We start from the raw sequence: 12,857 nt of genomic DNA, 5'->3' as shown, positions 1-12,857 counted from the left end.
GTTTCATTTGTTTAATTTTCCATTCCACCTCTTGGTTTATCAGTTTTGAATATTGCGCCTGGAAGAATTTCACTTCTCTTAACACGTCCTTCGACTTAGGCCTAGATCTTAATTTTTTCTCTCCTTCTCTTATTTTCTCCAATATCTTCTCCTTCTTTTCATTCCAGAGCCTTTTCTTAATCGTGTTTTGTTGTATTAGAAACCCCCTCATAACTGCCTTACTTGCGTCCCAGATTGTTCTTTTTTCCACAGTAGTATTCAAATTTATCTCAAAATAGTCCTTTAAAGTTTTTTGGGCCTTCTTCACAATCTCCTGATCTCTTAATAAAGTGTCATTCATTTTCCATCTAAAAGAACCGGTTGTGTTAAGTCTCAATTCCACTTTCAAAGCACTATGGTCGGAGCAGGTTTTTGGGCAGATTTCCACTTTTCTAGTCTTAGGTGCCAGTCCTCTAGTTGTCCAGATTTGGTCGATTCGTGTCCATGTCAGATGAGCTTCAGAAAAGAAAGTCCCTTCTTTCCCTAGAGGGTTCTTAACCCTCCAAATGTCTACTAAGTCCATATTGTCTGTCATTTCAAAAAAAGTTTTAGGTAGTCTGCCGTCTTTCGATATGTTGGCACTTTGTGACTTATCCATATTTACAGACACAACCCCATTCATATCACCCAGCATAATGATGTTACTATAGTCCAGATAATCCAGCATAGTCTCATGCAGCTTCCTGAAGAATTCCGACTTTCCCTCATTTGGAGCATATATTCCTAATATCAAAATTTTTTCTCCTTGCGTCTGTATTTCAATCGCCAAAATTCGGCCATATTCATCTTTGAATAAAAATTTCGGTGACAGGCTCTCCTTTGCGTAAATCACCACTCCTCTCTTCTTAACTTTGTCCGAAGAAATAAATTCTTGGCCTAGTCTTTTGTTAATTAACACTTTTCTATGGAGCCTTGTCACATGTGTTTCCTGTAGGCAGATAACGTCCAGTTGTTCCTTTTTCAAAATGTGAAAGACTTTCCTTCTTTTTTCCGGGGAGTTTCCGCCATTTATGTTCCAACTAAGAAGCTGTAGAGACATCCTGAATCAATTGACGGGTTCTACAATGGGGTATCTAAGCTTCCTCCCGATCCCGGGGGAGGTAATGCTGGTCCTGATCCTGGTGGTATAACTCTTGGAGATGGTCCCGGTGGTGGTGGAGGCCAAGAAGCTGCAGCTCCTTTTTGCAGGTCCTCCTCGTGGTCGTGTAGGAACTTCTGCTGGTCTTCAGGTGATTTAATCTTTATTTTCCTTCCTTTGTAAGTAAATGAAAGTCCTTGTGGAAACTCCCACCTGTAAGGAATTCCGTTGTGTCTCAACAATTTGGTCAAATCTATATAGGTAGTCCTAAGTTCCAAGAGATATTTGGGTATATCTCTGTAAATTTCGGCCCTTTTGCCTTCTACCTCCAAAGATTTCTTAAAATGTAGGCCTAATATCTTATCCCTTTCTTCTCTTGATCTCAGAGCAACCAAACAGTCTCTGGGCTTGTCTTTCTTTACTGATTTTCCCAGTCTAAAGGCTGTCACAATTTTAAAGTCCTTTTCTTCCTCAATTCCCCAGAATTTGGAGAACAAAAGTGTCAAAAATCCCTCTAAATTATTTTGTTCCAATTCCGGGATAGCCCTTATCCTGAGATTACTATCTTTACTTTTCAATTCAACCAATGCCAGGTAGGCTTGTTGTTCCCCTACCTGCCTTCTCAAAGGTCTTACCTCTCCTTTAATTTCATCCACCTTTAAATTCGCCTGTTCTGCTTTTTGGTTGGCTTCCACAGCTAATTTATAGTTTTCTGCCGTAGCTCCTTGCAATTTCTCAATTGCCTGAGTGTGCTGCGAAACCTGTTCAGTTAATTTGCCAATAGAGGATGTAGCTTGGTCAATCTTTGATGTTTGATTGTCCACTTTTTGGTTTAAAACTGCCAATTGTTCCAAAATTTGTTTTAAAACTGTTTCAGATCCTCCAGTTGCCATGTCTTCTGCAGCAGGCTGCACTAGTTCCACCTCCTGTGCTGTCAGCACAGTTGGGACAGATGATCTGCGGTGATGAGTTAAAGTTGTTTGCAAAAGTTGCCCAGATTTTTTCTCTTTTTCTTTATCTTTAGCTTTAGCTGCTCTTGTTCTCCCTGTGCCGCTCATTCCACACCTGCCTCTGTTCAAGGTCAAATGGTCTTTTGTCCCATGGGAAAAACAAGTCCCAAATATAAATAAAAAGAACCACAAAAAGTTTCAATAAAGCTCAGTTCCCATGCAACTATATTTCCACAGTCCTATAGGGGGAGTATTTCAAAGTTTCAAAAAAGAAAGGAACTATTTTCCGCCATTGAAGTTCCTCAATTCCCCATATTGAGTTTTGTAATTCCCAAACACAAAAGGAAGGTTTCCAGAACTTCTAATCTCTTAAAATCCAGCCATAAAGTATCGATACAGGTCCATGCAACAATGTTTAATGTTAGTATCTCAGTCTATGCAACAATTTCGATCTCTGCAACAATGTCGTCAGTTTGACAGCAGTTTGACAGTTCTTTTTCTATGCACTGGCAGCCCGGTGACGGGGTTATCTCTTTCAGCCCCGTTTAGCCCAGAAATTGGAGGATAGTTCTAAAGAATAAAAGTCTATACAACCCACAGTTCTTTCCTTTTTATCTTCAAAATGCAGAGTCTCTCAATGCACCCTTTCTTCCACTTTTACAATCCCTTTTTAAATACTTCAGCTCGTTTCCGAGCCCTTGCTTTGATCTAATTAGCAGAGTCGGGAGGCGGACTTCCTGTTACTCGCCTCCCGCTTTCAGCCGAATTTCTTCAATTTAAGTTAGAAAATTTAGGTCCCTTACTCACGGGTATGTTGCTCCAATTCCGATAATTTCAAGAAGAAAGGTCAGCGCTCATCAGCAGCAGCAGCGCGGCTTTGCTTCCACGAAAAGAGCGATGAACTCACAGCGCCGCTCCCCCTTTCACGTTCCGGAGCCTCTTACGAGGCTCCTTCCCCGCTTCTGGGGGGGCTCCAGGCGCCCGCCGAGTCCCACGGCCGCAGGCTCACTCTGCCTGCGGTTTTTCTTAATGGGTCTCCACTTTGCCGCAGCGGACGACCCTTTTTCGCGGAGCCCCTCTTCACAACGCAAAGAGGACCGCCATTGCTGTTTCGCGCCGCCTCCGGAAGTCTTATTTATTTAATTTTTAAAAAGTAATGTGAGCTTTTCAGTTTTTAAAAGATTCACAGATTGTTTTGGAAATGGAATGGACTTAGAAATGAACAGCTGTGAAACAGACAGGAACCACAAATAAGGCTCATCTGTCCCTCCCTGAGGACCACTTTGAAATATCAGTGATGAATGTTTGCCAGGTGAAGATGTGGATCCCAACTGGGTTTGCCCACTAGACTGAGGATGTGGGGAGAAAGTCTGTTTTCCTGGGGTTCCATTCCCAGTGAGCACACGAAGGGCACAGACACCAAATCGGGAGCAACCCCCCCCAAGCATCTCTAGTTTCCATTTTGCTCCTGTTGTTGTTGTCTCTAGAGCCACAATGGGCACAGAAGGCCTCTCTGCAGCCTGAGCCCTTGCAGACCTGGAGAGGAGCCTCCCTGTCATTCTCCACCAGATCTCTTACCAGAGGCTCAAGAGCAGAGTGGGGGGAGCATCTAGGTTGCAAGGCTTGCAAGGAGCAGGGAGAACCATGCATTTCCTATACAACCATGCATTCATTCACCATGACATTATAGGGTTACCATACATCCAGAATATCCCAGACATATCTGGAATTCTGTGGTTGGAAGCAGTGTCCAGGCGGAAATCAGCAAAATGTCAGGGGAAATCCATGGCAACCCATGTTGACAGTGTTGTTTTTGCCAATTTTCCTTAAAAATAGTTCAAAGGTTTTGCCCCCAAATCTCAACAACTTTGGGCAACTTTTTTGAAATATTTCAACTTATTTGAAATATGGCAACCCTAGTACAGCAGGACAAAAAAAATATTACTAAACTGCAGTTCATTAGTTTGAAAAAGACAGATTACATATTTTGGGGCAAATGCCCTCTTAATCAAACAGTTCTGAATACACTGGTTTTGATTCCGACTGGCGGGTGATATGCTCATTGCGAGTCTTTAAAACTGAGAGCGCTGCAGACAAAAGGGTTTCAGTGGCCCCTCATCTTCCCACTGCAACATCTTTCTCCACACTCTGCCATGGCTTGCTGAGCATACAAGTCACGAACTAGCAAATCAAACGAGCGCCAGTTCCTTACCCACGGTGCGGTTCCAAATGCAGCTCCCATGCCAACCAAACACCTACACACACACATGCACACACACATATGCACACACACACACTTCCAGCCACCCTCTGCAATATGTCCTGAGATAGAGGCCAAGTTCCTGTTCTCAGAGAGAACCCACTCAGTGCAAGAGGGGGCTGTGATCTTCCACCAACACAAGGTGCCATTTCATTTGCCAGGTCCCATCTTATCCTCCCACACACTTACTTGCTTGCTTGCTTGCTTGCTTGCTTGCTCGGCTGCCTGCCTGGGCGCTTTCCAGGTCCTTGAGGGGCTCCAAAGCTCATCTCTTGGCTGGAGCAGTTGCTGCTTCAGTGCTACATGCCAACAGCAGAGCTCCCCCCCCCCCAAAGCCACTCACTCGGGAGAATTCTTCTTAGGTCATTAGAGAGGAGCCCCACATGGGAACACATAGGAAGTGCCACCAGGCCCACTTCCGCAGAAGGGGGCATGTTGCAAAAATGTTCAAGCTTGGAGGAGAATGTGGTTGCTCCACATGATTTGCATCTGGAAGCAAAATGAGGCTTGCCTCAAGCAGCCATGGAAGGAGATCACAAGTTTTCCTGGAATCCCCATCATGTTTCGCTGGATCGCCAAGCTCAGCGGTGAATGAAATGCTTCTCCGGAATATTGTAAAGTTTTGCCAGTATTCCATATTGTCAGCATCAGACAAGCCAAAACAGAGCCAAGATCGGGGTCGATGTAGCAATGGAGCTCTAGGGACCATTGACTAAAAGGCTAAATGTGGTTTCCAAAGGCCCACTGGACAGGGTCAGTGCTGACAGCCTGAGTAGGACCCAAGATAGTAGCAAAGCAGAAGGCCGTTTGGAAGGAGATGGAAAGCCAGGCAGGAAAGGCCTAAACAGGGCTTTTGTTGACCGTGAAGCATTTCTAGCTGGGCCAGGTTTAAAAGGGGATCACACAAGGGCTACTAGCTGAAATGGCTGGCAGGGACAGACCTTGGTAAGCTGTGATGAGGGGGTTCTTGATACAACAGAACGCTGTAAAGAAAAGGACACAAAATGAAAGGAAAGATAAGATTTTGCAGAAAATCAAAGAACTGGAGAAGAAGTTAAGATTAAATCCGAAGTCACAGCCGATTCTGAGAGAAATTAAACTTCACCCAGCACAATATTCTAAATTGATAAACCAGGAAATAGAGTGGAAGATTAAACTAATGAAACAAAAAACTTTTGAATCGGCAAATAAATGTGGGAAACTGCTAGCATGGCAGTTGAAGAAGAGACAAAAACTAAACACAGTTACAAATCTAGAAATTGAAGGAAGAAATATTCAGAACCCCATGGAAATCAGAAAGTGCTTCCAGAGATATTTCAAAAAATTATATATTCAAGGGCCGCAAGACGAGGCTGAGATTAAACAATTTTTAGAAAAAAATGGACTAACAAAATTGTCACAAGAAAACAGATCAATCCTGAATAACAAAATAACACGACAAGAGATTGAACAAGCCATTCAGAACATGCAACTGGGCAAATCTCCAGGGCCAGACGGCCTGACCGCCAAGTATTATAAGACATTAAAAGACTATTTGATTCAACCAATGATGGAGGTCAGCAACGAAATCATGGGGGGGAAGAGGGCGCCGGAATCGTGGAAGGAAGCTTTCATCACATTGATACCAAAATCGGAAACTGAAAAGACACAACTCAAGAACTATTGTCCCATCTCCCTTTTAAATGTGGATTACAAAATATTTGCAGATGTCTTGGCAAGCAGACTTAAAAGAGTTTTAAATGAAGTAATCCATAAAGACCAGGCAGGCTTTCTCCCAGGTAGACACATGTTTGCCAACACAAGGAACATTATTGACAACTTGGAACTTTTGCAAACAGACATAAATACAAAAGCAGTGTTAATTTTTATAGATGCGGAGAAGGCATTTGATAATATCTCTTGGAAATTTATGAAGGGAAATCTAAAAGAAATGGGAGTGGGACGGGGTTTTGAGAATGGGATTGATGCAATATATTCAGAACAAAAGGCTAAATTGATAGTTAACAATGTGGTTACAGAAGAGTTTAAAATTGAAAAAGGAACACGACAAGGCTGCCCGATTTCCCCTCTGCTATTTATATCGGTTCTGGAGGTGCTCTTGAATATGATCAGAGGGGACCGGTTGGTGGAAGGGATCCAGGTCGGAGCGAAACAATATAAACTTAAAGCCTTTGCAGATGACCTAGTTTTGACTTTGCAGGAGCCAGAATCTAGTACAAAAAGAGTATTGCAACTGATACAAGACTTTGGTCGGGTAGCGGGATTTAAATTAAATAAACAGAAAACCAAGGTGTTGGGGAAAAATTTGACAGATACAGAGTCAGAACGGTTTCAGAGAGAAACAGAACTAACTGTGGTTAAAAAAGTAAAGTACCTAGGGGTAAACATAACAGCAAAAAATCTGAGTCTATTTAAGGATAACTATGAAAAATGTTGGTCTGAAATTAAGAGAGATTTGGACAGTTGGACAAAATTGAAGCTTTCTTTGCTAGGCCGAATTGCTGCTATTAAGATGAATGTATTGCCAAAAATGTTGTTTTTGTTTCAAACACTACAGATTGTGGACAAGACGGAGTGCTTCCGGAAGTGGCAGAGAGATATCTCTAAATTTGTCTGGCAGGGCAAAAAGCCCAGAATTAAGTTTAAGATATTAACTGATGCGAAAGAAAGAGGGGGCTTTGCCCTGCCAGACCTAAAGTTGTACTATGAAGCCGCAGCTTTCTGCTGGCTAAAAGACTGGCTACTTCTCGAAGACACTGATGTACTGGACCTGGAAGGTTTTAACAATGCTTTTGGTTGGCATGCATACTTATGGTATGATAAGGTTAAGAGCAATAAGGCCTTTAAGAACCATATTGTCAGGAAAGCAGTGTTTAATGTCTGGACAAAATACAAAGACTTATTGGAAAACAAAACTCCAAGGTGGCTTTCACCTCTGGAAGCTAAGGCCAGAAAAAGACCCAATATGGAGGCCAAATGGCCAAAATATTGGGAAATATTAGAAAAAGATGGAGACAATTGGAAATTGCAGAGTTTGGAGAAAATGAAGGATAAAGTGCGAGACTGGTTACATTATGCTCAGATTAAAGAAGTCTTTAAAAACGACAAAAAGCTAGGGTTCCAGGTGGAGAAATCGAAGTTGGAAACAGAATTGTTAGAACCAAAGACTAAGGTACTCTCAAGAATGTATAACTTGCTGTTAAAATGGAACACACAAGATGAAATGGTTAAATCAGCTATGATAAAGTGGGCACAGGACATTGGGTATAATATCATGTTTGAGGACTGGGAAAGGTTGTGGACCACTGGGTTGAACTTCACTGCATGTAACGCTTTGAAGGAAAATGTAATGAAAATGATATATAGATGGTACATGACCCCAGTTAAACTTGCCAAGATATACCATTTGTCTGATAATAAATGTTGGAAATGTAAAGAAAATGAAGGAACATTCTTTCACCTCTGGTGGACCTGCCCTAGGGTGAAGGCCTTCTGGGAAATGATATATAATGAGCTGAAAAAGGTATTTAAGTATACCTTCACTAAGAAACCAGAGGCCTTCCTTTTGGGCATTGTCGGTCAGAAGGTGTTAAAGAAGGACCGAACATTTTTCATGTATGCAATAACGGCAGCAAGGATACTCATCGCTAAGAATTGGAAAACTCAAGATCTACCCATGCTGGAAGAGTGGCAGATGCAACTGATGGACTATATGGAACTAGCTGAGATGACTGGCAGAATCCGAGACCTGGGAGAGGAGAGGGTCGAAGAAGATTGGAAGAAATTCAAGACTTATTTAAAAAAACATTGTAATTTGGTTGAATGTTAAGAAAGGATGCTAGATCATAAATAATTGTGCACCACTAAACTAGATGGAATTAAGATGATAAGTAAGTTTGAGGAAAAATTATAAACCTATTGGAGAACTAACAGATTATATTTAAATGAACCTGACACAAGAGTGTAAACAAGATGATAAATTGCGGGCAAGAATTGACAATGATGCAAATGGGAGCGGGAGGTGTGAGGGAGTCCAAAGATGTTAAGAAAGTATGTTATGATATATGTTATACTGTTTTTTATCTTTGCATTTTTATTCAAAAATCTTAATAAAATATTTATATATATATATAAAAAAAATGGTGCCCTGTGAAAAAGCCAGAATTTGATACACCCACACTCCTTGCACGGCCTTCCCAAAGCCAGGTAAGAGAGGTGCTGGGCTTTGGAAAGAAGGTCCAAGGAACAAATTGCTGGGATTCACAAGTGGCAAGAGCGCTGCGGTGCTCAGGGCGGGCTTCCCAGAGGCTGCTGTGAGAACAGGATGCTGTTCTTATGTTCTTATTGTAGATCAGTACAGTAGCCCTGAACTCAGTTACTGGATCCTTCTCAACCTTCACCAGCTCCATCCCCAGACCACTTGTGGCATCACTTCAAAGCCTTAAAATGGTATTTACTAACAGGTGCATTATGAAACCCTCAGTGCTGCTCCTTTCTCTCTTCCTTCTCTTCTGTCTTTCATGACCCCATTCGCTGCCCAATCTTTTCCTGTTCAGCCTGTGAAAGACATTTTGGAGGAATCTGAGGCCACACAGAGAAGATGACATACGAATGCTCCACCCCATTCTCTGGGTGCATCAGTGGAGGGGATTCCCTTCCACTTTGTTTAGAATTAGCAGAAATGCTGGAAATTTCCTAGAAGCTTCTTGGTTCAGACCACATGACAGAAGAACAGGAAGCCATGGAAGTTCTTTTTTTCCAGTGCCAGAGGTTCAGACATGAGTGATAGAAGAGTACCTCTGAACATGTACAGAGCACCTTTCCTGCGCTATTGAAAACAACATTCAGGACGCAACATCCACACGGCTGTCTAAATAGGGACAGCTGGGATACAGGCAGCTTGGGGGGTAGGCAAGGGTCACTTTTGTACTCTCAGGCCCAAAGGAGGCCGGACGTTTGACAAACAGGCAGAGGCTGCTCTTCAGCACAAGACACCCAAGCAAGGATTGCAAGTAAAAGAGGAATGGGGAACTGGAGCGGGAAAGTTTTATTAGGAACAAAAAGCTAGTAATGGGCCCAAAATAGCTAGGACCTGCTACTGCTAGTGCTGCTTTGCGGAGGAGACTGGCTCCAGGCTGTGCCTGGCTTGGTCTCCCTGTGTGAAGAGAGGGTGGGGGGAGCCAGACTCACGAGACAGGCTCCCATCTGCAGCCAAGATCCACAACTCCCCAGCAAAAGGCCACAGTCTGGCCAAGGACATTAAGAAGCAGAAGGCCCAGTGTTGCTGACGTTTGGCTCCTGGAGTTTTTTGTAGCCAAACTGGCACACTTGCAAGCCGATACTCGTGTGCCAAGATGCTCACCCTGACATGCCCAGCCTTCAGAACTTGCCAACACTGCCCCCCTTTCCTCCTGCCCAGGGCACCCCATGTCCCTCCCCTCCTCACACAGGCTGCCTGACTCATGCACGCATGCACACACACCCTCTCTCTCTTCTCGTGCGCGAAATGTTTGAGTTGTTGCTGCTTTTTCAAAGGCCAATTCCCGTATGCAAGAAGAGAGGCAGCAGAGAGGGGAAATTCCTGGAAGCTGATCTGAAGAAGGCATCCATATAACGAAGAAAAGATGAAGATTAAACGCTAACGTCCCCCAGCGGGGCTGTGAGGATGCCATGCCGAGTCACAGCGCTAATGCGGCAAAGTCTGGGACAAAATGTAAATTGTACACGAATGCCGTGCGTGGGTGGCAGGGACCATTTCCGTGGACGATGCAGGCTGGAACTGTTCCGAAACTCCCTTTCGCATGTCCTCAACCACCCCGTGTTGGAAGGTGACAAACAACAACCAAACACTTCAGCCCAGGCCCAAAGTATGAAAAAGGTATGGAAGAGGGAAGAGGTCTTGTGGCCTCACAGCACATGCCTGCTGTCTCTCCAGCTCGCCTGCTGTCTCTCAGCCCCAGTTTGCCACTTCCTTCCAGTGTAGCAGAACCAGGGATAGGAAGCTTGAGCCCCCCACCCATGTTCTTACACACCCACTCCCACCAGTCCCAGCCAGTGGTCATAGATGATGGGAGCTGGGAATCCAACATGGCCCCCGAGTTATGCAGGACGGCTAGCGGTTCACAGTAGTTTGGTTTCCAGAGAAGAGCTTTCCCTCGAGCCAAGACTCAAATCCAGGAGGGCCTGGGTGCTGATGGCAATCTCCCAACCAGGTTTGCATGCAGAAAGTTGAATCCCCCATCGCTCTATTATCAATTGAGAAATTTTCCAAAATACTGCAAAAGACCTATGAATTATATATAAAGTTTAAAATATTATTTCTGAGCAGTATGCTGCAATTTACCAGCATTAATAATATAAAATAACACCGCAGCCAAGCCTACCCACCCAACCAACCCCCTAAGGAACAACATACAAAATACTAGCAATATTTACCGCTAGATGATTTATTCAATTGCATACATTTTGGATACCCAGAGAAGTGGAGAGGAAAACTAATAGGGAGAGAAAGAAAAGAGAGGCCTCTCTGGTTAAAACTGGGGGGGGGGGGGGGAGAAACCTCAGGCCTGTGGGCCAGATGTGACCCTCCAAGCCACTATGTGTGGCCCTTGGGACTGTCTCCAGGCCATTCCCCTCACAGACCCTATTTTGCAGTCTCCTGGAGCATTTCTGCCTGGCTGGAATGTATCCTAGACCTCTGAAGATGCCTCTTGCATGCCTGGATAAAGGAGAGACAGGGAGATACGAGTGTGTGAGGAAACTGGCTTATGGGCGATATTTGCCTCTGGCAGTGTCCACCTCTGGCATGTGGACCCTGGAAGGTTGCTCAGAAGGGAGTATGGCCCTTGACCCCATCCCAGGTAAAAGCTCAGGGAGTAAGACTAGGGGAGAAATGCTGGATTAGGCGCTCTCCTAGGTGTGGTGCAGGTTTCAGGTACATACCTACAATTGCTGGGACAAAGAAACTCACACAAGGGCAAGGAGATGCTGGGGAGAGACAGTGAAAACAGAAATGGGAGCGGAAATTGCCAGAGTTTGCCAATTCATCCCATGTCCAAAATGGATCTCAATCCAGCAAACATGATTAATATTCATTGCTGTTGTTTTCAGCCTGCAAATGATCTGTAACAATATATAATTGATGTCTCCTCCTCCAATTTGCATACTGGTTCCTTTGCATTGAAGCAAATGGTGTGAAACATAGCATAACTATTTAAAATTTCACCATAGCAAAAATGACATAGTCCCCCCCCCCCCCCGAACTGCAGCGGAATGGAAACAGCACTGCATGTGACGAATAAAGGACAAAATTCACAGCCTTCTGATATCCCTCCCCAAGGACTGAGTCCCTGTTTATGAGAACGTAAAGCTTTAGCAGGGGAATTTTACACAGCCAAAAACAAAGCACACTCAATCCTTGCCAACACAACCCTTCTTAAGTGGAGAGAGCTGGTGGCATTGGCATTCCAGAGATTATCTCTGCATCAGGAAACCACCATCATTTTAAACACTTAGTACCCAAAGGGACGCGGGTGGCACTGTGGGTTAAACCACAGAGCCTAGGACTTGCCGATCAGAAGGTTGGCGGTTCGAATCCCCGCGACAGGGTGAGCTCCTGTTGTTCGGTCCTAGCTTCTGCCAACCTAGCAGTTCGAAAGCACGTCAGAGTGCAAGTAGATAAATAGGTACCGCTCTGGCAGGAAGGTAAATGGTGTTTCCATGCGCTGCTCTGGTTTGCCAGAAGCGGCTTAGTCATGCTGGCCACATGACTCGGAAGCTGTGCACCAGCTCCCTTGGCCAATAAAGCGAGATGAGTGCCGCAACCCCAGAGTCGGTCACAACTGGACCTAATGGTCAGGGTTCCCTTTACCTTTACCTTTTACCCAAAGAGAGGCATTTGCTGACCATTAACCAGGCATCCTGGCCCCTTAGCAGCCTTTTATCCAAAGCCCAACTGCATTCACAGCAAACAGAGAGCAAATTGAGAAGCATGGAGCCTGGACAGGGCTGGTACATTCACCTAGTCTGCCCTTTGCTGGTCTCCAAAGATTTCAGCTGGACTATGACAGCTCAAATGTAGACCTGTGATCCTCTTTTCTGAGTTGTTGTTTTTTCTTTTTCTAAATACTAAGCAACCTGAATGGGTTGCAAATCTGAATGGCAGACAGAGGCCCTCACGCACATAGACAGACAGTCTCTTCAAATCTTTCCCTCCCTCTCCCTTTCCAGCTGAAGATCACCCACCTTATGACGTTTTTAACCTCATAGTGGCAGCGAGGTGAGAGAGGGACATGCTGAACCCCATGGGCAAATGACTGGTTTTTCTTGGGGGGGGGGTTTAATTTTTATCTGGAGGCTAGTGGTGGAAATGACCAGGCAGGGGAAAGCCTCTGCATGTTGATGCAGCCTGCTCTAGGTTGCTCTGAAATGAACCTGCAGCTGTATGAATGATGGAAGCCCATTGAATCAGTCGTCTGAGCCGAGGGTCTTCTCCCTGTGCAAGCGGCTGCATTTGCCCCTAAGAGCCACT

Source organism: Podarcis gaigeae (genome assembly GCF_964106915.1).
Source record: "Podarcis gaigeae genome assembly, chromosome: 8".
NCBI lineage: Eukaryota > Metazoa > Chordata > Lepidosauria > Squamata > Lacertidae > Podarcis > Podarcis gaigeae.
Note: the sequence above shows the minus strand (reverse complement) of the source record.